Below are 26,354 nucleotides of genomic sequence, written 5' to 3'. Positions count from 1 at the left end.
GGCATCACCGTATAATAGCAGTGTAAGCAATGAATGAGTCATTACTTGTCACAAAAATTCTGGATATGGAAAAGGACGTAGTTCAGAGTACTTGTTACATGATAGATGGATTGATATGGTTGTGAGAGTATTTGAACATTGCCATGATACACACTACTGTTAATTTGTAATACTGACCGCATGTTAAAATGTTTCTGAAGTGAAGTAATACTGAATCATTTCTTTCACAGAGTCATGTCAAATGCCTTAATGGCCAAATTCAATATGAGGGGTGGTGGCCAACATGACAAAAAGCCTTTCAAAGCTACAGCTTTGTACTATGTAATTCAAGGTAATGTTGGCCTTATGACATTTAAAAAAAAAAATCTCATGTTCCTTGTCTATTATTTATTTAAAAGACCACCTGTCTTTAATAGAAATGTCCTGTTCATAAGATTATTCTAGACTAAAATAACATATAATACTTATTGCTTACTTGTTACTAATGCTTCTTGCATGAAACTGAAAAGTCTTGTTCCATTGTATTTTAAATGTAGTTGTATAACCATAAAGGCATTTTCAAAATAAGTGCATGTTATTTAACTCAAATGTTGCCAATTTATTTAAAATATTCATACTCTCTTCCCTCAGATGGTGGAGTCCAACTGCCACAGATTCCGAAATTGACACAGCAATGGCGGAACACCTAAAACATGCTCCAGGAAGAGCTGGGGGTGGTGGCTATAAGAAATGAGCTGTGCTACAGAAATGTGCTATAGTAAACATTTTGAAATAATAGTAAATAAATAAAGATTATAAATATACATATGTGTTCACTTTTATTCTTTACTTTGGTTATGTTCTTGTTTGAATAATATCTACTTAAAATTAATGTAAAGCTTGAGAAATTTGCTACACACTCAGAATTACCCACATTATACTATTTCTATTTTAATGTTTGTATAGTAGCCGTTTAACAAATGGAAGACATTTAAAAAATGTTATATGCACAAAGTATGTTGTAGTAAATTAGAATGGTCTACTTCTTGCTTAAGTCCACAAACAATGTGTTATTGTTTGTAATTTACATGTGGTTAAAACGTTTTGTAGACGTTCAGGTCTGACTGGACCGTTTTTGGACCATTTTAGAACTTGTAGTATGTTAAGTTGTCTAAACCTCCAGAATGGGTGTGTGACTATTTTATATGTAGGCTTATATACTAAAATTATATTAACACATTAAATTAAATTAATACACAGTATAGACATGCAGAAGATGACACATTTAGACGTCCAGGGATGTCCAGAAAAGACGTGCAATTCACATCCAGATAACGTCAAAGACGTCGGTTCAACTTTCATTTTGGAACTATTTTTCAACCATGACGGGACGTGTCGGAGGGACGTCTTTTCAACGGTCCTTACACGTCCAAATATTTGCTGGGATAGCAACACCACAGGTGAAGTAGTCTTATTAAAAATTGTAACACAATTTTTTATTCCCTCAGGTCTTACAAAATGGAAGACATAATGTAGCTTATTGTTGATATTATTTTTATTATTCCACACATATAGGTCAACTTGCCATCCTGCATGGCCATTTAATTAACTAGTATGTTCCTGATGCTTAAAATTCAAAATTGTTTTAATAACTATTTTGTCATAACAGAATAATGAATGAAAGGTCTAAGATCAAAGATTTATTTGGCACCTGATTGTCTGTGCACATTTATGTATTAATTATAGTTTTCCTGCTAGTAAATCTATCCATCTACCTCTCTCACTCTAACCATATGCTCATCTATACAGTGGTGAAAATTATTAGAACACTATAATTTTCAAAAGCTTTAAATTGTTTAAAGTCAGTTATCTATATCTTTATCTGTAGCTGTCAGTAGAAAATTTCAGCGTACATTTCCACACTTTAATTTAGGAATTACTTTTAATAATGCAGTCAGAATTTTGTACTACACACAGTGATCTGATCTCATCATCATCCAGTCTGTCTGAAATGACATGAAGAAACTGAACAAACTGAGATAGACTAAATCCAGAAGAACTCTAGCAACATCTCCAAGATGCTTTAAGAAAGCTACCTGCAAAGCTCCTGAGAAACTATGCGCAAGTGCAACGAGGTCAAAAGCTGAGTTAAACACAAAGTATGGTCACACCAAATGTTGATTTACTTTAACAGAAGTTAATTGATAAACAAATGATATTTATGACAATTTTTGACAGCATCTTCATTTTACTGTGTTTTTACACAAGTTCACGAGGGTTATTTAAACATCTTGGAGAAATTGCCACAGCTCTTCAGGATTTATTCTGTCTCAATTAATCTTAATGTCATTTCAACCAGACTCAATGATTATCACGTAAATCAGATGTCTGTGTGGAGCACTGGTTGTTGCCACACCAACATTTCACTGATTTGTTCAAATTAATGGCAAAATATATGTTTGGAAATGTAAAATGATATTTCGTACTGACACACTACTCCAATAAATAGAAAAAATAGAATTAAAATCATTTTTAGCCAAAAACATTGGTCACCACTTAGTTCGCTATTTATGCATGTGTCTGTCTGTCCATCCATTTAATCATCTATATGTTTCTACACTCTAAAAACAAATGGTGCTATATAGCACCTTAACGACCCCAAAGAACCACTGAAGAACCGCTGAAGAACCAGACAGGGGCTTGACCGGTTCTTTATACACTAATGGTGCTATATAGCACCACAATCACACCAAAGAACCGCTGAAGAACCGCTGAAGCACCATTTTTTTTCTGTGTGTATGTGTCATCCATCCGTCCATCTACCTATATGTCTGTCTGTCTGTCTGACCAAATGGTTAAAATAAAACTTTGATTTGTGATATTGTATTTTCAGTATTCAACCCCAAACAGCATAGCTCCCTGTGTGGAAAAGAGTCTCCATTTGGAAGCGTGGGTCTGAACACATGGGTTTGTGTCCTTTTCAATGAGAAATTAGTAATTAGATGAGCTATTATAGAATCTGTAGATCTCAAATGTTAAATTATTTCAACTAAATAGATAATTATTATGCAGATAATTAGTATACAGTTAATCTAGAAATGACATTAAATCAAATATTTAGTAGTATTTTGTATTAGGCAAATAAAGATCAAAAAGTTTTATTATATTTACTGTATGTTAAATTGTGTACATCTGTGATTCTGAATGTTATTGTGTAAATGATTTAGTCAAATATCACATACAGACAAGAATCTATTTTTAATTCAGTTGAATGTCATTTTAACTGAGTTGGAGCGCCAACTACTGACCAAACATGGAAAAACAAGGTCTTGAAAATAGCCTCTGCTGGTTAGATGTTGTAACAGACAGCTTCTTCCACTGAAGCCCATTCAAACTAATCTGTGTATTAGTCTCTGCTGGAATATAAACATATACAATACACATTTTACCAGTAAATGTTTTTTTTTTTTTATGCTTTCAGGATGATGTACAACAACATGACTTTCATAATGTAGATGACATTGCTTAAGCATCCTCTTGTGACTGAATATGGGGAAAAAAACATTTCATTTTAAATGGCCTTTAAGAGCTTGAATGTGGCAATTTTAACAATCTTTTATTTTTTTATTTTTTTGAGCATTTTCGAGAAGAGGATGGAGAAGGGCACAAGACTTTAAAATGTCCACAATCTGTTCAAACGTTTTTTTAAGGCTTCTACAGCTGAAGTGGATTTTGCAACGACCCCTATGTTAATGCACCCATTTGCCTCTGGATTCTGCATTTATTTACATTTATTCATTGAGCAGACTTTTATCTAGAAAAAAATTACTGAAGACACCACCAGGCCATTAATAAACTAGATGAAAATAATGAACTGTAGTAATTTAGTGAATTTGCATTAAAAGTAAATAAATGAATACATTTAAAGCTGACAAACATCATCTCATCATGGCTGTAGATGTCTCTGTTAAAGGCTCACTGTAAAACGATTCTAGGCAGATGTTGACCGCTAGAGTGTGTGTGGTGGGGGTGTGAAATGAGAAGGTGAGAAAATGTATGAACATGAGTCAGTTCTTCAGTTTATATTCCACTCTGCACTAGTTTAATCTACTACTTTAATCTGTCATCACAACTATTTCAACACATTTTCACATGCATGTCAATTTAACCTCATGATGCACAGATGTTTGGCCTGATCAAGCAGGTCCATTGTCCTGCAGCTTGTAAAACTGTTGTTTGGTTTTGGTCCAACCGTTTTCCACTCTCCACAAACCACAATGAAACTCCACAGAGCAACTAAACCACCAACACCAGCCACATCAGTCACTGAATCACCACATGAAATGAATTTCAGCCAAAGGACTGAACAATCTAAATGCTTTACATTAACACAACGTACAATTTGTGCAGAAGCAGGTTACATTCAAATAAACATGTAAATATTTATTCTTCAGTCTTATTACTGTAATCTGCGGCAAAAGAACATCAGGTTTGCAAACACCAACACAACATGCTTTTGTTATGCTATCATTCATCTCTGGCTTCTGTTACTCATTGATTTGGTTTTACATATATACTGATGCATCTAGCAGATACAATACAACTACCACATGAAAAGAATGATCAAAAGAAAAAAAAAAACTTGAATAAACATTCTTAAAAACATCTTCTAAAATGTGACAAACATTAATCTCATGTCTGTGGGTGTTTCTGTTGAAAATAAACTGTAATCAGTTCTAGGAAGATGTTGAGTGGAAAAAAAAAAGTGTGAAATGAGAAGCTGAGAAGAAAACAACTGACCACATTCCCTCAGCCACGAAAATAAATGTGTGAACATTAGTCATTTCTTCAGTTTATATTTCACTTTGCTCTGGGTTGATCTTTATCTCTCATCACAACTATTTTAGCACATTTTTTTAAAGATGTCTGTTGACCCCCACGATCCAAAGATGTTTGGCCTGATCAAGTATCTCCATGGTGTTCAGCTGTTAAAATCATTGTTTGTTCCAGTGGTTTTCCACTTCCCACAAACCATAATCAAACTCCACAGACCAATTAAACCACCGACATCAGCTGCATCAGTCAGAAGCAGAAACTGACCAGTGCATCAGAAAGTTTGATTTTAGCACTGAACAATGATATTCAGCATATGTGAAGATTATAGAACAGACAGACTTTGTTTGTACTGTGTTAAACTTTTCAGTCATTTTAAAGCGGTTTATAAGGATCCTGCTGGAGCGCCAACTAGTGACCGAATATGGAAAAACAAGGCCATAGAAACTGGAAACTTTGTAAATCCTTGTCTTAAGTGTTCAACATTTGCACAACCTAATAAAATATATATTTCTAATTTACGTATGAGATCCCAGTCTGATCGTGTTTTTGATTCAGATTTGTTGTTAAGATTGTATATGTATGTTCAGTGACTGGTGTGTATTGTTTGTTCTCATGTTCACTCCTGCTGGTAGATGTTGTAATTACACTCTGGGAAAAGGAGGCACAACCTCTTCGTCGAGGAGTAACTGCAGCTTGGAGATCTCCAAATGGGGGCGGGAACTCCAAAAGAGGGTGGGCGCTCCAAAATAGGGCGTGGTTTCCTCCCTTTGACAGACAGGCACATGACACGCATGCGCTATTTCCCCCCCTAATCTACTTCAGCGCAAACTCCGCCCCACAGCTAATTCTAAAGATTTTATTGGTTGTGTCAGTCGCAGTGTTGATTACCTACACTATGCTACACAAACGCTAAAACTTAAACCTACCCCACACCTTACACTAACCTTAACCAGTGAAACTGACTGCACGTTGGGATTACCGCTGAATAGCGTGGCTGAATGCGATATGACATCGTCGGGCCGTTTTGTAACTCCCCAACCCGACCTCACCGGAAAATTTTACCTTTTTAGTTACATTCAGCATCACTACCCCCTCCTACCCTGCGAATTTCAAGAACCGTTACGCCCCCGTTGTTTACAACAAAGCCATAGAGTAAAACCTATCCCCTGCGCTTCACTGGGACAGCTCGTGGGTGATTCACGTTTATATCATTAACCACTGGCCACGAGCTTTGGGGCTCTGCTCTCACTGAGCATATTTATTTATATAGCATAGTTTATTTTATTTGAGAACAACTACAAACTGTTTATTTTATAAAGTTTAGTTTTGAAATGTAAGTCAATAACAACAGGCTGAAGCCAGAGCCAATGGGGAAACTCTTTGCACGACGAGACCACACCCCATTTTAGAGGTTCTGGCCACTTTTGGAGTTCCCGCCCCATTTTGGAGATCTCCGGTCTGCAGTTTAATATACTTGTTCTCATCTGAAGGCCATTCAATCTTATTTGTGTATTCTGGTATTTGCAAGCAACATATGAATTAAAAATAATTTATATTGCAATATTAGTTGCTTCTTTATTTGGATGCTTTTCTGGTGATGTTTTACAGCAACATATGACTCTCCTCATATAAATGATGCTGCTTTAGCTCCCTCTTGTGACTGAATATGGAAACACATTATGTTCAGTACAGATTCCATGTGCAGGCCTACACTGCTATTGATTTTCACCAGAAGGTGGAGAAAAGCATGTCTCAATGTGTGACACCCATGCAGAGCCATTTTGTAGACATAGAAAAACCCTAGGATATAATATTTTTAATTTCATAGAAATTGTCTGCTTCTGACACACATACAGTACATTTATTGTAATGTTGACATAATTGATTCTATATGTCAGTAAATAGACTCAAATGCTAGCAATCATTTGTTCTGCAATCATTCTGTTAAAAATCTGGGTAACATTTTAGTATAGGGACCAGTTCTCGCAATTAACTAGTTGCTTATTAGCATATTACTTGCATATTGGCTGTTTATTATCCTTAATTCTACCCAATACCAAACACCTAGGTCTACCTTACTACCAATTAATAAGCAGTAATTAGGAGCTTATTGGGGCAAAAGCTGTTGGTAATATTTAGTTAATGGTGAGAACTGGACCTTAAAGGTAAAATAAAGCGAGATGAAACAGTGTAAGCATTAAATGGACATTAAAATTAAGTGTGACCAAAATCTGAAACCATTGCTTCACTGTTATTCTGATTATAAACAAAATACGCCATAATGTGCTTTTATTTTCTTCCTAACATGTTGTTCACTACCTCTACCTATTTCAAATTAAATTATCTATTGATTTATTTAAACTAACACGCACCAGCGTAGAGACCAAAGACAAGAGATTTATTGTCACAGTCTCTGAAGAGTAGAGAATTAGTATCAATCTCCTTTACTATTGTTTTGAAATGTTTTATTCTAGTCACTGATATTTATTATGATTGACACTGACAACAACTGTTATATTGGTGTCAACTGTGTAAATAACAGATATACAGTTTTCTGTGCTGCATCCCAATTTGCCTGCTTAGCCTTTACTATAGGCTCTATACTATACGCTAATCAGTCTTTGGGAAATAAATTGTAACATATTTGTCACCGTAATCCTGCCTGTATAACATCCTGTTACATCCTCATATAAACTATGCAAATTTTAATAAATTGAATTTACACTACTCAAACAATTCTGATACCTTTTTGGGAGAAAAAAAAAAGTATGTTGATTTGCCAGTGTGTCTCTCATGCGATCCCTTGCTAACAATTAATCATAGTTTTATTATAATACAAGTATAGTGTCCATGTAAACCATTGCTGAAGAAACACGAACATCCGCCATATTTGTAGTTCTTTTCATTCGTGTTTGTAGTTTTAAACCAAATGAATCCTCCACCGTGGACACAATCAGCGCGGATCCACACTTCGAAAACACACTTCCGGCACCTTTTAGCATAGTCTTTTCAATTTACACTGCTCTGAGACACATACTGATCGCACATGCTACACATTTTACACATTGGGACGCGGCTCCTCTCACTCATGTTTCTTCTCTTCTTTAGGCGTTTCTATTATCCTCAGATGATCCTCTACAGACCCCTAGTGGTACATTTCCACATTGCATTTAAAATGAACTAACAACGCTCTCAACACAACTCTCACGTTCACATTTTATTGACGACTTTAATTATAAATAAAGATGAGGGTTGTATCAGCACAATTACATTACAGTAACACCAGCGACTCCACAAAGCCCCTCATCACCAGAAACCGTCACACAGACAGTTCTCAATACAGATCTCAATACCGGTCCATCTACAGGTACGTCAGCTGTTTCAAATTTTTCGATTTTTTGTTACTGTTTACTGATCAGTCTGATCTCAGTGATATTAAATAGTCCACTTTTAAATAGCATGTCATATCATTTAATGCAAGGTTATAAAAACTTATTACACAGCCTACTAGTTATTACATAAGTCTCTTTGAAAGAGACCCTAAATGCACAATTCGATTACAGTGCTCTTTTTCTTTTCAGACTGTATCCGCTGTTGTAGTGATGGGTCGTTCTTGAACGATTCGTTCATTTTGAACGAATCTTTAATGTGACTCGGGACGAACGAGTCGTCTCGGGGAGTGATTCGTTCAGTCGTGCATGCGCAACATCCTAGTTCACCTGTTTCGAGTCTTCTAAACGAGTCGTTCGTTAATCTTATGGGGATGTCACGTGATGAACGAACGACTCAAATCCGAGGACTCAAACCCGAAGACTCGAGAGATGAACTAATCAATTCTCTTTCCGGCTCACACTGCATAGGTTTAGCTTATGTTGCTGTCACGTGATGAATGAACGACTCAAACCCGAAAACTTGTTAGATAGGTGAGCGAATCATAGACTAAAGACACAGGTAAACAATGAATTAATCTTTTCTGTTTCTTACAGCATTATAGTTTTGTTTCGTTTGTAGTGTGATCAACGTTTGTGTAAGCAGTAGATGTGTTAGAGAAGTAAAACGTAACATTTGAATTATATTTTGTTAAAATGAACGAAATGAACGAAATGACTCGAAAAAAGATTCGTTCATTTTGCTGAACGAGACTCAAATGTCCGAGTCGGTAAAATGATCCAAACTTCCTATCACTAGTTGTGATGCTTTTGAAGCTGTGATTCGATTGGTCCTCGCTGCAGTGGTGGGCGGGGCATGACATCCGATCTACAAGAAGTGAACAACACGGAAGAGACTAGACAACATTTCATAGAATATAGAATAATCCAAGCAGTGGTTTGAAAGACTAAAGAAACAAAACGGAAATATTGGACAACTTTTGGTGACACAAAAGGAAGAAGCACAACAATTATAAAAAGATCAAATTTGCTACACCATGTTGGACCATATGTCAGATATAGCATTAGAGGTCATTTTACATGTATATAACAAAATTTGGCAGGGAAGGGAAACTACCAGGAAGTTGGAAAAAAGCAGTTTTAATACACATTAGAAAAACAGGAAAAGATCCTATCATTCTATATAATATAACTAGCACTGACATCCCACATGTGCAAAATAACGGAACATATGATCACAGAAGGATTAACATATTATTTGGAAACAAAGAATCTTAGATCAAAATATCAAAGTGGATTTAGAAAAGGGAGGGGAACAATGGATCTGATATTATACTTAGAATTAGAGGTGAGGAAGGCACAAGTGAACAAGGAGGAAGTGACAGCAGTATATTCTGATGTAGAAAAAGTTTATGATTTACTATGGAAAGAGGGATTATTAATTAAAATAAAAAGATTAGAAATATCAGGAAAAATGTTAAGATGGGTGAAGGAATTTTTGAATGGATGCTCGATAGAGGTGATGGTCGGAAAAACATTTTCAGCAAGTTTTTTAATGGAACGCCACAAGGAAGCGTCATAAGTTCTATGTTTTCAATAATGATTGATAATGTATTTAATAATATTTAGCAACATATAGGGAAGTCTTTGTTTGCAGATGATGGGGCAGTGTGAAAAAAAAAGTAGGAATGTTAAATATGTTGTGAAAAAGTTTCAGGAAACAATCAAAAAAAAAAGTAGAGCAGTGGTCCTTGGAATGGGGATTTAAATTTTCTGTTGAAAAAACAAAACAAAAACATTTTTCTTTACAAGGAAGCAAAAAAAAAAGTAGCAACTGTATGTATATGGCGAATAATTGGAAAGGATACAGTCATTCAAAATTTTAGGAGTGTGAGTTGTTGGGAAAAGGCAAAAGAAATGGATATAATAGATAGGAATTACTCTTCAACTGTATTTCTGCCAGCTATATTGGGTATTACCACAGCCAGAGATAGATTTTAGTCTTCTTGAATTGATGAGAGATGAACATGGGGGAAATTGTAAGAATTTTAACTAATACATCAGAAGGAATTATTACAGCTATTTACAAATTGATACAGATGGTTCTGAAGATCCTAAAACAGGTAGAGCAGCTATATATACACCGATGTATACTGATGATATATCTGTGTGTGCATGTGAAATGATGGCCATGAATATTGCTTTGCAATGGGTAGAGTATGGGGTTCCATTTGTGCCAAAAAAGAGGCGACTGCTTTGTGCTACACATTTGTCTTTGTCTACAGTTATTGCCTAATTATTCAGGTAAATCAGTATATGTTGACGTGCATGTTGTCATGTTGTCATCCTAACTGTCGTCCTGTTCTGTCGTCCTGTTCTGTCATCCTAACTGTCATCCTAACTGTCGTCCTGTTCTGTCGTCCTGTTCTGTCGTCCTGTTCTGTCATCCTAACTGTCGTCCTGTTCTGTCGTCCTGCTCTGTCGTCCTGTTCTGTCATCCTAACTGTCGTCCTGTTCTGTCGTCCTGTTCTGTCATCCTAACTGTCATCCTAACTGTCGTCCTGTTCTGTCGTCCTGTTCTGTCATCCTAACTGTCGTCCTGTTCTGTCGTCCTGTTCTGTCGTCCTGTTCTGTCATCCTAACTGTCGTCCTGTTCTGTCGTCCTGTTCTGTCATCCTAACTGTCATCCTAACTGTCATCCCAACTGTCGTCCTGTTCTGTCGTCCTGTTCTGTCATCCTAACTGTCATCCTAACTGTCATCCTAACTGTCATCCTAACTGTCGTCCTGTTCTGTCATCCTAACTGTCATCCTAACTGTCGTCCTGTTCTGTCATCCTAACTGTCATCCTAACTGTCGTCCTGTTCTGTCGTCCTGTTCTGTCATCCTAACTGTCATCCTAACTGTCGTCCTAACTGTCGTCCTAACTGTCGTCCTGTTCTGTCGTCCTGTTCTGTCATCCTAACTGTCGTCCTGTTCTGTCGTCCTGTTCTGTCGTCCTGTTCTGTCATCCTAACTGTCGTCCTGTTCTGTCGTCCTGTTCTGTCATCCTAACTGTCGTCCTGTTCTGTCGTCCTGTTCTGTCGTCCTGTTCTGTCATCCTAACTGTCGTCCTGTTCTGTCGTCCTGTTCTGTCGTCCTGTTCTGTCATCCTAACTGTCATCCTAACTGTCGTCCTGTTCTGTCGTCCTGTTCTGTCATCCTAACTGTCATCCTAACTGTCGTCCTGTTCTGTCGTCCTGTTCTGTCATCCTAACTGTCATCCTAACTGTAGTCCTGTTTTGTCGTCCTGTTCTGTCATCCTAACTGTCGTCCTGTTCTGTCGTCCTGTTCTGTCATCCTGTTCTGTCGTCCTGTTCTGTCGTCCTGTTCTGTCATCCTAACTGTCATCCTAAATGTCGTCCTGTTCTGTCGTCCTGTTCTGTCATCCTAACTGTCGTCCTGTTCTGTCGTCCTGTTCTGTCGTCCTGTTCTGTCATCCTAACTGTCGTCCTGTTCTGTCGTCCTAACTGTCATCCTAAATGTCGTCCTGTTCTGTCGTCCTGTTCTGTCATCCTAACTGTCATCCTAACTGTCGTCCTGTTCTGTCATCCTTACTGTTGTCTTATTCTGTCATGCTTACTGTCGCATTACGTGCTTAGTGGAATTACGGTACAGAGACAAGAAGCGGCCAAAAAGCTGACGAACATCTATATTTCAGCGGTTAAAATTTAAATGTGCTAGAAAACAGGGAAAAAGTATTTACAAAACATATGTCGCGATTTAGCTCAAAGGGAATTGTATATAAATAATTACAATTAATTATTATTAATTACAATTATTTATATCAGCTGCCAGTAGTAACTGTAGCAGAATTAATTATCCATCAACTAATCTGTTCGCCCAGCGAACATTCAGTAAAATTGTAAAATCAACTCTAAGAAATGATATTTTCTTGGCCACAGAAAATAACTTTCTTAAAGTACCATTTCATTAAAGCACGTAGCTCGAATCGGAATCGTAAAGGGACATTAATTTGCAAGGCAGAATCAGAATCAAAACTCATGTAATTTGTGCACAATAGTTTATTAACGAAGGACTAACACATAACTAATCTAAACAAACAAACATGAAGTCACTCATACATGGGGGAATGGTCAGTGAGAAGCAGTTAGAGAGAGACAAGGAAATGAAGCTATGAAAGAGTCAGTTAACCACCTGCTGTGAAACCATCAGTGTTATCTACAGCTTATACTAAACCTCTGTATGTTTAGTTAAGTGTACGATACTTGCATTGCCTTGGTCGTCGAACAAGTGTCCAAATGCAGTCTCTGGTGAAAGATGGTTTGGAGCAGTGGTGGGTTTGGACATGCAATCACGTTCTTCCGGGTCTGAAGAGTGATGAATTCCAACGATGTTCTGACTCAATGGTGACTGGGAGTTTCTTCCCACGTGAAAGTGAAGAAGAACCAAGAGCTGAGAGGGACTCAGCTGAAGTCCTGTGATCCTTGGGGAATGGAAAGACAAGGCCGCAAGGCCTGGCGCATGCTTAGGGAAGTCCTGAAGAGTTCTAGCTCATCTTCTTAGGTTCTCCAAGAACCACTGACTGACTGCAGCGAGTCATGAAGATGAATTCCAGGGTTAAGTCAAACTGTCTGGCTCTTTGTTGTCGAGAGCCACAGCTCTGTATGTTGGGCCTGTCGGGCCCGCCAGGCACGCCCTGTGCCGGCTCCGGCTCCCCGTGGGTTCCTCCACACGGGCAGCAATCGGAAGATGTTGCAGACGGAGGAGAAAGTGAAGAAGAAGGAAGAACTAGAGAGGCGGTCAACCGTTTGCCTTTAAGCTCTCTGGAGGCTGCGCCTCCAGGAGGTCCGCGAACCAATGGTAACTTTCACCTTTGAAGGGAAAGTTTATGACTCTTTGTCTGTGAGCATGGTATTTTGCATATTTAATTCGATTGGGTGTTGATGCAAAAACTACTAAGGTTTCTTAAAACACTAACATGTTGCAAAGGTATCAACATCTAATTTACACCATCTTTTAGATCATTAAAATACGAACTCAAAGAGTCCAAGCATGACATAGGTGGGTTACACTACTAGTCATCTATCATAATGCATGCATAAAACAGTAGAAAGACAAATACAAATACAACAGACAAAATTAAAATTCAATGCAGTAGTACTGTACACAATGACCTGGGCTATGTGTGATAGGAAGGTCAAAGAAAGGTTTGTCTGTGAATGAGTAGGAAAGAGTCCATTTCTATAGGCGTTGTGTCTTTCCTATAGAGAAATGTAGTGTGGGAGATTCTCTCTACATACTTGCAGGTTGTAAAGTTTATCTGATCTGGCCGAGGTATTCTGGTGTCCATGGTAACCAGGGGCCTAGTGGGCCATTGGAGACGTCCCGGCAGACAGTGTTGTGGATTGGGCGAGGGGGTCTGTGATTATTTGTTAATTTAATGAATCATTGATTTAGCGAATCAAATGAACCATTGTGTGTCTGATTGGCCCAAACGCTACACATATCTATAGAAGATACAATTATATTACTTTCGAATACATTACATCGTGAACACAGTGTAACGCCAAGCCAGCAGAGGGAGCCCTCAGCCCAGGACTGCTTGCATGCTCCCTCTGCTGCTTCTACTGCTACTTCCTGTTTGGCATTATTTAAGGACTCACCATGTGCTCAGATTGGGCGAAGTATTGCCAGTTTAACCTGCCTTACCAAGTGTATATTTTCTCTGTTGGATTACCTGTTGCTACCTTGCTTTGTTTATGGACTGTTGAGTTTTCGGATTACCCCTATTGGATTGTTTGCTGTTTCTGGACTGACTTCACGGTATTTGACCCACTGCCTGCTTTATCTCTCTGCTGCTTGGATTACGTTTATGTGTTGTATGCTGTTGGACTGCTTCTCTGGTAATCGACCCTCTGCCTGTTTCCACGTTTATGTGTACTGTCATTTGTAATAAACTTCTGCAACTGGATTCAAACGCCGCCTCAGCGTCCTTCGTTACACACAGATAGAGAGATGGTTGTTCAGAAAAAGAATTTATTGAAATGTTCATGGTAACTTTTAATAAGAAATTTTAATAATGCATGTAGAAAAAAGGAGCAAACATTCAGTGTTAGAATGTATTTTAACAAACTTTATTTTTTCAGAAAACTTTACAGTATAATGTATTCGAAAGTAATATAATATAATATAATATTTCTAGCACATTTAAATTTTAACCGCAGCTTTTTGGCCGCTTCTTGTCATAATTCCACTAATAGACATGCAGCAAATCCAGGTGGCGGTGTTCTGCGGTGAACAGGATGACAGTAAGCATGAAAGAATAAGATGACAGAACAAGACAACAGTAAGGATGACAGAACAGGTAGACAGAACAAAATGACAGTTAGGACAACAGTGAAAAAACAGAGAAAAAGACGACAGGACGACAGATTAAGACAACGTCAACACACAACATGCACGTCAACATATACTGATTTACCTGAATAATTAGGCAATAACTGTAGACAAAGACAAATGTGTAGTACAAAGCACAAAGCAGTCGCCTCTTTTTTGGCACAAATGGAACCCCATAGTAGAGGAGGTCAGGCCAGAGAGAGTGGTAACTGCATCAGATTCATGTGCAGCATTAATGAGTTTAAAAGCTTGCAAATCCAGGAGTAGAGAGGATTTATTGTATGAAATACTACAATCATTACTCAGAATTCACCAAATACATTAGTCTGTTGTTTGTGTGGGACACTCCACATGTTGGAATTGATGGGAATGAAAAGGCAGATAAAACAGCAATATGTGCTTTGAAGAGTGGAAATGAGGATATAAATATTAGTAAATCAGAAGCAAAAGTGGTGATTAAGGGACAGATCAAGAAAATGTGGCAAAATCAATGGAACAAAAAATGTAAAGGGAGATATTTGTTTAACCCTTGTATGGTGTTCGGGTCTGTGGGACCCGTTTTCACTTTTTGTCAAAAGAAAAATGATATGCAAAATTATTTTTTCAAGCTCACACTCATTGGCCTTGGTTCGTTTTCTGTGAAGAACATATAAAGAACATATATCAGAACAAATTTTCACTGACCACTCACTGTACACCCCCTACACACACATGATGTTGGGCATTTTAGGTCCTGTGTAACTTCACTCTGTCCCTCTATTGTCTGGGCCTGCTATTAGTGTGTGTATGTGTGAATATGTGTGAGAGAGAGAGTGAGAGAGTGTGAGTGTAAGTGTGAGTTGTGCTTCTGCCCCTGCCATTCCTGCATCACTTTAATTCATAAATGTGATCTAACAAATAAAAAGGGCAAATATCAGCTGTTTATATTGCTTGTATTTAGGATGAAGTAAACATCTGTTGAGTATTTTAACATAATTTTTTTTAATTGTGTTGAATTAAAAACCCAAAAATGCAGCGTGTCCACCAGACCCATGAACACTGGCTAAGTAACAAAAATATGAACACTATACAGTGGTTAAAAATAATCCATTAGTTGGGAAGATATGATCTGGAGGACGAAATGGAAAAGAGGAGAAGGTTATAACAAGAATATTGTCAGGAATCTGGCCTTTGCTCTTCTGTCCGCTCGCCACCAGAGGTCAGCTTGCCATTTACATTACACAGACTGTTGCACCACACCCCGGACTACGTTCCCCATCAGCCATTGCGCTGATCATATAAGCCTTGGACTTCCTCCAATGATTTGCCAAGTATTGTATTGTGTTTAGCAACTTTACGGAGCCTCCTTGTCAGTTTGTGAATCTAGTCTAGCCTTGTTGCTGTGTCTTGTCATTGTATCTACACGTTATATTGTTTAATCTGTCTCGCTGCCTGCCCTTTGGATATCTAGCCTGTCTGGTCAGAATACCCTTTTGCCTAGCCCTTTGGATTACGTTCGCTGTTCACCGACCCTCGCCTATCACAGATTTTTCTTGTGTTTTGTCCTAACATACCTGTTTGACATTGTTCGACCCTGCCTACATTTGACCATGTCTTTGCTATGATTCAATAAAGTTATGATGGATCTGCCCACTTCACGTCTCCCTCACTATGTTACAAATATAAGGAATGGTCACACTGGTCTAAACAGTTCTCTATAAATGATTGGAAAGCATAATAATGGAAAGTGTGAATATTGTGGAGAAGTAAAAACACTGGACCATGTTGTATTGCATTGCCAGAAATATGACCCAGAGAGAGAAATTTTTAAAGAATGCGCTAAGAGAGAATGGAGAGGAAAATATCAGTAATATTCTTAACAAATCTGCAGATGATAAGTGTTGGATTCTCCTATAGTATTTAGGGTCAGCGAGAATAATAAATAGAACTTGAGGAATATAATTTTATTGAAGTTTATTTGTTTAAAGTGTTAAATGTGGTAACTAAATGTGTTGTGAGTCAAAATAAAACCTGCAGTGGTCAGAGTTACTGTAGATCTGGAATGAAATGTGGTTTTATCTTATAGACAAGCATTTTGTGTTTATGAGCATGTCTGTCATTGATTGTACTATTTATGTATATTGTTAAAGGGCTTGCTTTCTATGCCCTGCATATATGAAACTCATAAACCTAAAATTATAGATATAGAAGCAACTGTGTTCACTTTTTTTTTTTTTTTTTCTTATTCAGCCAGAACGTCAAAATGTCTTTTTTGGTCAAATCGCTTTTGCGTTATGCAGATTTGCAGGTTTTGCGTTTAGTAAAGCTAAACTTTTGTATGTACTTTTTAATCATCTAATTTGATAAAAATCTGTTTACTGAAACAACTTCTTAAGATTCACTGTGATTTATTTTGTAGGTTTTATCATTAAAGTGTTAGAGTACAAACAGTTTTTGAATCATAAGCGTTTTATCCACGATTTTCAACAGCAATGAGGCCTTTAATACAAAAGTTTGTGCATGTGGGTCTTTTCTTAAGCTTTTCTACACTTCTACTGCCATCTGGTGCTCAAAAAGATGAAGTGCATCTACAAAGCCATTTTTTGGCAGGGGAGCAGAATCACAATTTTAAAAAGGTCTAGATTGCACTCTTCTTAAACTGTAATTCAGTTTCAAAGACATGCATCATTCACCTGACCATAAAACCGTTGTTGTTGTTGTTGTTATTGTTATTATTATTATTATTATTATTATTATGTACTTTTCTTCCATTATCATGTTCAGCTAGTTGAACAACATCTGATTGTCTGTCACATATCATCCCTAGTTGTTTGATATTATGACTAATGTAACTACATTATTATTATTTTTATTCAACTGTATAAGGTTTGATTGTGTACATACATTATGAAGCAACACACACTTCACATAATTTTGCCTTTATATTATTTATTAAGATTGTATCACTCACATTCAAACGTGTATATATAAATACATTGTTTATGCATTACATGTTAAAATAGTTAGGAAGGAAAAGCTGTAACAGTGTTTGGCCACTAAGGGACAGAAAAGATTGGCTAGTAAGATCAGTGGCATATCAATATTTGCATGAATATTAGTCATAATATTCAAGCAGATGCTTTTGTCAGATTTAATTAAAAAAAGAAACAGACTATAATCAATTCTGACCATCAACATAAATCTGGCACTGGTGTTAATTATATATTTAAAGAAAGCAAATACAATGGTTATAGAAACACTGCTGTGGTGTCTATAATCACACAAAATTAAAACTGAGAGAGTCAAACTAATACTATGCTAAACAGATTAACTGCTATGAAGTGTAACATTATTAAAATAACTGTTGTAATAATTAAATAATAAAATAAAATGTAATAAATAATAAAATAATTGTTTGATAACATGCAAGTTTAACAGCTTAACACGCTGATTCAATTCTCACTTTCACTGGACAGATTTTAGAGGCTCATAAAAGCAGAAACATGATTGTGTTGTTGTAGCTGGAGTTGAAAAGATGATGTCAGAGTGATTGACACTGGTGGGCGGGTCTTATTAAAGTTATTAAAGTGAACTCGTCCTCTCCTCATCATTTGCTACATTCTCATCCTTTCCATTCAATATGCATTTCGCATTTCTTACATGATTAATTTATGCTTCTCATCTAAACATATTTTAATCATGTATCATGTATTTATTCTGTAAGGATGTTCAATTTTATAGAATTAATCATGTTGAAACTAAATGAAGTAGTTATGTTTTCTTTATAAACCCCGCCCCTTTGTGAAGGAAACTGATTCGCACCCATCGCCATTTTGTCTCTCGCTGTGGGTGGGATCTGAGCTCTGCACTGAGGTAAGTTAATTAAAACTTGAAAATAATATTTAGTTTAGAGCAGCCATTCAGTATTGGAATGTGCATATTTTCACTCAGGTTTTATGTACTTGTCATATCAAACAACATTGTTTTTTAAAGTTACGTTTATGCGTTTGTACGTTAGCTAACATTAACACTAGCTTTAGCCTCTTCTGAAAATGTCGTGTATATTACCGTATCAGTATGTTGACTAGACGAGTCAGAATAATGATGAGAAACTGAACCGTGTACACCGGACGTTACCGTTGCCTTGTCGTGCCGCAGCAGCTTGAAGCGGTGTACGTTAACGTTACGCGAGAGCTTGAACTGTCGGGGATTTGTCGCGCTGTGCCGCATCCAGTGTAGACGATGGGCTCGTTTAAGGTGCTAACGTTAGCAGAAATGTAGGTGAGAGTAACGTTAGGCGTCTGCAGTCAGGGGACGAGTGGAAAAAAAGTGCAGTCTATTACAGACAATCAAAAAGCCAGTACAATGCATGTTGTTGTAAAGAAAATTAACATTGAATATGCTTTCTGTTTAGATGTCTGGTTTCTCCTGTCCTGTGAAGACCTATTATTCTCTTTTTTTTTTTTTTTTTTTTGGAATGCTGTTTAGTAGTAGTAAGTATTATTAAAAAAACTTTTACTTTTGTTTTGTTACACATGCATACATCTCTGATGATTGCTCTGAATGATGTGCATCTTCATGTTTTTTGAGAAGTAATCCAGTACTCCTAATTATAATAACTATTTTAAAACTGAAGCATACTTCTGATGTTTTACAGATATCTGATATTTCACCAGACGAGTGCACTTCTTGACATCCATCCATTTTTGCTGTTTGTCTGATGATGTTGCAAATGTTAATATTAATCTATTATTTTTCTCTTTGCCTGTCTGTTGAATGTGTCAGTGTATTAAGGGTGCACGGTAGCAGTTGGAGATTGGAGATTGGAGTTACCGAAACATCCAAAACATCCACACTTTGGACATTTCTGCCATTATCCATGTATGTATTCAAAGTGTGCTATATAATTTTACTGTTTGTTTTAGGAAGACACTATTGTATTTCTTGGTTTACCATTCACAATCCTAGAAATGAGGTCTAACAGTTATCTGTAATCAGTCTTTGTTGACCACGACTGGTTCTTATTATATTCAAAGTTTACATTTTTTTGGAATACTGATGTTACTAAATAATTGAAATTGAGTTTGATATTTCTAGAGTAGTACTGAATCTCATTTTTTAACTGTGCATTTTCCAGGCTGCAGATGAAGCACTCATCCCAAGATGCACTGAGGAGACAATGCCCATGATAGACCAGGGGACATCAGGATCGTCAACGAGGGCCAGATAAAATCTTACAGTGATTTGGATAACTTGGCATTAGTTACTGCAAAATTCAGTTGCCCATCTAATTGAAAGGGATCATTCACACAACCACTGAAAATTCTGAAAATGAAAATTCTGGTATCATTTACATGCCCTCAAGTTGTTCAAAACTTGTATGAATTTCTTTGTTCTGCTGAGGAGTATAATGGTGAATCTTTAAAATCAGCACACTTTCAAAGTCCTTCTTTAAAAATGTAGACATTTTTTATTACTTTATTTATGCTGTTATTGTTCTTATTGTGTAATATTTTGTATTACGTTAAGCAAGTTTTGTATTACGTTTTTTTTTTTTTTTTTTTTTTTTTGGATTTTGCTTTTATATGGGGTTATATTATATTTTAACAGATGCATTTCAAACAAATGAGCTATGTCACATGCTTCTCTGTAAATTTGTAATCTGTATGGATTGTTGTGTACTAAAAAAAAAAAAAAAAAAAAAAGTTGTGTTTTTTCCAAAAAATGTTTTTGCTTATTGCCTTGCTTAAAAATCTACAATATTGAGGTTGCTAAAATGCTATTATTTATTTAAAAATGTAATACTTGTAGTTTACCAAAGTTTTTTTTTTATTTTTTTATTAGTTTTATCTGGATTTATTGTACATTTTATCATAGTTTTATGTAATTTATTGAAGCACTACTGCATATGGTGGACAAAGCTTTAATTAAAAAAATAAAAAAAAAATCATGTTAAATCAACAAGGTAACATGGCATAAAAAACATAAAAACAACATAAAAAATCATGTTCATTTGACAAACACAAGTTACGTAACATAAACGGAGATAAATTATGTTGAGAGAACATAATAAAAATACACGCAACCTATGTACATATTTTTTTTATGTTAATCCAACTGTGGAATCTGTCAGAAAACACAGAGACAATAAATAATTAAAAACAGATCAGGTGCACTATTGTGGATGTTGTTATATATGAGATACAAACTACCAATAAAAACTACTGTCAAGCATTTACAATGTACAAAATCATTTAACAAATTGTCAGCAGCACATATGGTTCATTTGATAGTTTCAATCTAGTTTGAAAAATGAAACAAATGAAAAAGACATTATGTTTGTAAACACAGTGATGCTTCTACCAAGATATGCAAACTAAAATTAAGAGGTTAATTGGATACTTTACACTTCTACATCTTGAAACTTTGAAAGCATTTCTCTCAGGACAGTTGCTCTTTAATTGTTGCTAATTTGTTGCTCAGTTGCTCATTTGTTCGAAATCTTAATAAATAAATTGCATGAGGCCAAATCACACACATCTGATCATGATACTGTTGTAAAGTTAAAGATATTCAGTCCAAACAACAGAATCTCGCCATTCTTTTCCTTCATCAGTGATTTCTCCCTAGCGTCAGCTGTCACAGCAGCACATAGAAAAGGATGTGTGTGTGTGTGGGTGTGGGTGTGTGTGTTTGTACACACATGTACATGCAGTAGTGGTTCTGATGTTGATGGCTGTGATGCTGAAGGTTGAGCTGCAGAGCTAACTATGGCAGCACACTCTGATGTAAGCCTTTTTATGGCCTCATTGGCTTTTGTAGGACTAAAAAATCCTATAGCTTTGAACCTAGGGTCCAGCAGTGTTGCAAGTGACATGATGCTCATAGATTGCAATGTGTTAAATTTCTCAATTAACTGTCTTTTCAGATGCTCTCCCATTTGTCTTGCCACTGGAGATGCCATATTTGTCATCTCTTTCTGCATTTTAAGCAGTGGCAATACCTTAGACCCAGAAACCTTCTTTTCTTCTGACAGCTCCACAGCTGCATCATTAAAACCAGAGAGCGATGAAAGGCATGCACTCACAGAGGTGAATTCATCAGAGCTCAGTGTGGGTATCTCAGTGGCCAGACTGGCTAAAGCTGCCCCCACTGGCTCTTTGAGCTCTACCAGATGGTGCAGCATTTGAAACGTGCTGTTCCAGCAGGTCTCCACCTCCTGAAGGAGCTTCAGTGTATCTTCCAGTGTTGGAAATGTAATAGGTTACAGATTACAAGTTACTCTATTTAAAATGTAATAAGTAGTGTTACTTTTCAATTACTAAATTAATGTAACGTATTACATTTCATTACTTTTTGATTACTTTTCTAAATTTCTAATATTTTCAACTGTTAATCATTTTGAAACATTTAAACCAGACAGAGTTAACCTTACAGTAGCACTCAACACTGATTACTGTCAGACTTTCAAAATCCTTTAGCACTTGAATTAAGGTTATAATAAGTAAGGGATAATATACATCTTTATTTTGTGATAACAACTGGCTGGATGTACATTATCCCACTTATTACACAGCTGCTTGCCACAAATGAAAATAATTAGACATGAAACACTGATAGGATTTAAATCAAACTTCGCTTATCAATACATACATAAAACACGTGCATATACACCTAGAAATTACTTGCATATACATGTATACTGTTGGATGTTCAAAATATACATATGAAATACACGTGCACACTAATATGAAATCCATACCAATACATCTTTTATTAGTAATGAATACATATACACTTGTGAATAACTTGTATATACATATAAACTTAACGCATGCATACGCTAAAAAACACTCGCTTATACATATAAACTTGATCCATGCATATACACCTACAACAACACGCACATATACATATAAACTCGCTGCATGCAGACACACCTGTACATACTGCACATACATACCCATGCATATACACCTAAAAACACTCGCACATACATATAAACTTGACCCATGCATATACACCTAAAAACACTCGCACATACATATAAACTCGTTGCGCGCATATACACCCATAAAACACTCACGCAAACATACAAAATACATTTCAGGTAAGACGCATGCTTGAGTTGTGTATATACATATATGCAAGTGATTTCATATGTGGATGTGCGTGAACAGTGCAAACGGAAGGCATTTCAGTGTAAACGGAAGGCATTTCAGTGTAAACGGAAGGCATCTCAAAACGGAAGGCATTTCAGTGTAAAAGGAAGCAGCGCACTTCCGGCGGAATCTCCAGATGCCGGGGCATTTTAAAACGCTTAATGTGATTAATGCATTAAAATAGTGTTTTAAAAAGACCTTTAATATAGCATATGATGTACCAGGGGCGAATTTCCACTGGGCACTTTTCAAAATCCCGTTCAGCACCGCCGAGAGTTCGCGCGATCGTTCAAACAAAACCGAAAGTAAAACGCGCACGCGCCTTCAAAAGCAATTTTAATACCCCGCGTTTAGAGCGCGACTCCCCAATGCGTGCAAATTAGGCTACATAACATATTTAGGATGTTATTAGTATGCAGGCTATTGTGAAGTTGTTTATTTAATATTAATTGTATTCTATTTTTGCATGTTTCTGTCAAGGACTTTTATTTTGGTGTTGCGTCCTCTGAGAAGGAGGGTCTTATAATGTGAAGGAGGAGAGCAGAGTAGATTGTGGCGGGCACAGAGATTAGTGTTGATCTCTTCCCGAGTTCTAGGCCTTTGCTCAATAAAAATTACTAGTCGTCGGTATTTTCAAGTCTATCGTCTTTATTTACATCCACCCACGGGCAGCTAAAACTCCACGCCTTACACTATTATAGGTTGTGTAGTTGTCTATAGCTCTCTATCATGTTTGAAAAATTTTGGTCTCTATTTAAATTGTTTTAACTATGTTCTGTTCTACTTTCTGAGTATGAATTATTACAATGCAGTAAAAGCATGGGCGTCGGAAGCAAAATAAATGTGGGTGGGGAGTATATGCCATTTTCTGTAGTGTGGTGCCTTACTATGTATATTACCTCTGCGCACTAACGTGACAACATTACAAAACGGGGCAATTGAAGTGTGTTTCTAGTGGCGTAAGCGATAAAGCGAATATCCAGTGTTTTTTGACGCAAACGACCCGAGTTCGCGTCCACCTTTTGCCGAAATCGTTCTTCTGCCTTTTCACATCTCATTTTACATCGGAAAGGCATTTGTTTTCAATAAACATAAAAATGAAGGAACTAATCTAAATGTTAGAATAAAGTATCGAGCAGGATTAGGTGTATCTGAGCAGCAGATACACTCAGATGCTTTATTTACTTTGCTGTGTTACAGAAGTGCATTCGTCATGTGGAATGGATTTGACTGATGGCGCTCTAAAAAGTGCGCAGACATATTCGCCGAATTAGAGACGGTAAAAGTGGGTGGGTCCGATATCGTTGGTCTTTAAAAGTGGGTGGGTCCTGTCCCACCCACATTCAATGGTTCGACGCCCATGAGTAAAAGACAACAACACTCAAGCACCATAAAAAGTTTTGCTACAAACTCAACTGACTGGCTTTATTCTCTCCTGTATGATTTCATAAGTATATATAATATATATATATATATCCATATTATATATATATATATATATAAACATTCCTTTCTTAATCGTATTAAGTGCGAACAATAAATGCAGCCATAGTAGGCTGCTCTCTCAGTATTCAAAGTGCAAACAGAGACTACACTTTTCAAACATGATAGAGAGCTATAGACAACTACACAACCTATTATAGCCTACATACTAATAACATCCTAAATATGTTATGTAGCCTAATTTGCACGCATTGGGGAGTCGCGCTCTAAACGCGGGGTATTAAAATTGCTTTTGAAGGCGCGTGCGCGTTTTACTTTCGGTTTTGTTTGAACGATCGCGCGAACTCTCGGCGGTGCTGAACGGGATTTTGAAAAGTGCCCAGTGGAAATTCGCCCCTGGTACATCGTATGCTATATTAAAGGTCTTTTTAAAACACTATTTTAATGCATTAAGTCACGTTAAGCGTTTTAAAATGCCCCGGCATCTGGAGATTCCGCCGGAAGTGCCGCTGCTTCCGTTTACACTGAAAAGTTCACGCACATCCACATATGAAATCACTTGCATATATGTATATACACAACTCAAGCATGCGTCTTACCTGAAATTTATTTTGTATGTTTGCGTGAGTGTTTTGCGTGTAGTGTATGTATGGAGTGTTTTTAGGTGTATATGCATGGGTCAAGTTTATATGTATGTGCGAGTGTTTTTAGGTGTATATGCATGGGTCAAGTTTATATGTATGTGCGAGTGTTTTTAGGTGTATATGCATGGGTCAAGTTTATGTGTCTGCAGGTGTGTCTGCATGCAGCGAGTTTATATGTATATGTGCGTGTTGTTGTAGGTGTATATGCATGGATCAAGTTTATATGTATAAGCGAGTGTTTTTTAGCGTATGCATGCGTTAAGTTTATATGTATATACAAGTTATTCACAAGTGTATATGTATTGATTACTAATAAAAGATGTATTGGTATGGATTTCATATTAGTGTGCACGTGTATTTCATATATATATTTTGAACATCCAACAGTATACATGTATATGCAAGTAATTTCTAGGTGTATATGCACGTGTTTTATATATGTATTGATAGGCGAAGTTTGATTTAAATCCTACGTGGCGCCTCATATTATTACACAACATTTCACCACATAAATAATTAATTACTAGTAAATACAGTACTAGTTTGTCAGTTATTTTTTAATCCATTACAGTGTACAAAACAAAATGGCAGCAGCTGCATTTGTATGAAACAACAGAGCAAATCCACAATACCAGGATGACAGAAATAAGAAATTGTACACATAATATTGAATTGAGTTTTAAAATTGTATTAGCTAACCAAATGTAAAGATTCCACCAACAAAAAATTCTTCCTAGCAAATAAATAGTGCCAACATAAGTTGCCCAGATGAGCCTGAGTTATTAGCTTTTACCAGTTGTTATCGGGGAATAACCTATCTTGGAATGTCACGGCTGGCCAATCAGAATCAAGCATTCCACAGAGCCGAGTAATAATTTAATTTAAAGCACAGCCACACAAATTCAGACTTAACACCTCTTATTTACTTTGAGATCATTCTGAGGTTAAATATAGATTTGAAACCATAACATAGTTTAATAGCTATGTTGTACTGGTTAAAAATAAAATAACTGGTTATAAAAATAAACTAAAATAAAACAAGACAATTTATCTTAAAAAATAAAGTGTATTCATAAACCCAAATAAAAAATTAAACAGTTATATAATAAACACTGGTGTTTCATTTTAGAAAAATGTAATTTATAATCATTATATATAATATAATATCAATAATTATATATATATACATATATATATATATATATATATAATTTTTAAAAGAAACTGTAATTTAATTACTGTAACTAATTACAGTTACATTTATTTTGTAATTAAATTACGTAATTCTGTTACATGTAACTAGTTACTCCTCAACACTTCTAACCAACACTGTCATGTTTGATCTCTGATTTTCCACATTGCAGCAATCATGTTTAGCTCCATCAGAATTATATCGTGTCAGTGAGATGTATAGTCGTGGCCAAAAGTTTTGAGAATTACATAAATATTGGAAATTGGAAAAGTTGCTGCTTAAGTTTTTATAATAGCAATTTGCATATACTCCAGAATGTTATGAAGACTGAT

At 36.4% G+C, this 26,354-nt stretch overlaps 1 long non-coding RNA gene across 1 annotated transcript; it reads right to left on the bottom strand.

The window, feature by feature from the left end:
* Positions 1-22,331: 22,331 nt before the first annotated feature.
* LOC127162643 (uncharacterized) lies at positions 22,332-22,751 on the bottom strand. Its single transcript, XR_007827397.1, has 2 exons — positions 22,606-22,751; positions 22,332-22,472 (listed from the first exon to the last, which is right to left on the bottom strand). It is a non-coding gene; the product is annotated as an uncharacterized LOC127162643 (long non-coding RNA).
* Positions 22,752-26,354: the final 3,603 nt, after the last annotated feature.

Source organism: Labeo rohita, unplaced genomic scaffold (assembly GCF_022985175.1).
Source record: "Labeo rohita strain BAU-BD-2019 unplaced genomic scaffold, IGBB_LRoh.1.0 scaffold_996, whole genome shotgun sequence".
Lineage (NCBI taxonomy): Eukaryota > Metazoa > Chordata > Actinopteri > Cypriniformes > Cyprinidae > Labeo > Labeo rohita.
The sequence above is the reverse complement of the archived record's forward strand: the minus strand, read 5'-3'. Positions and strand labels throughout refer to the sequence as shown.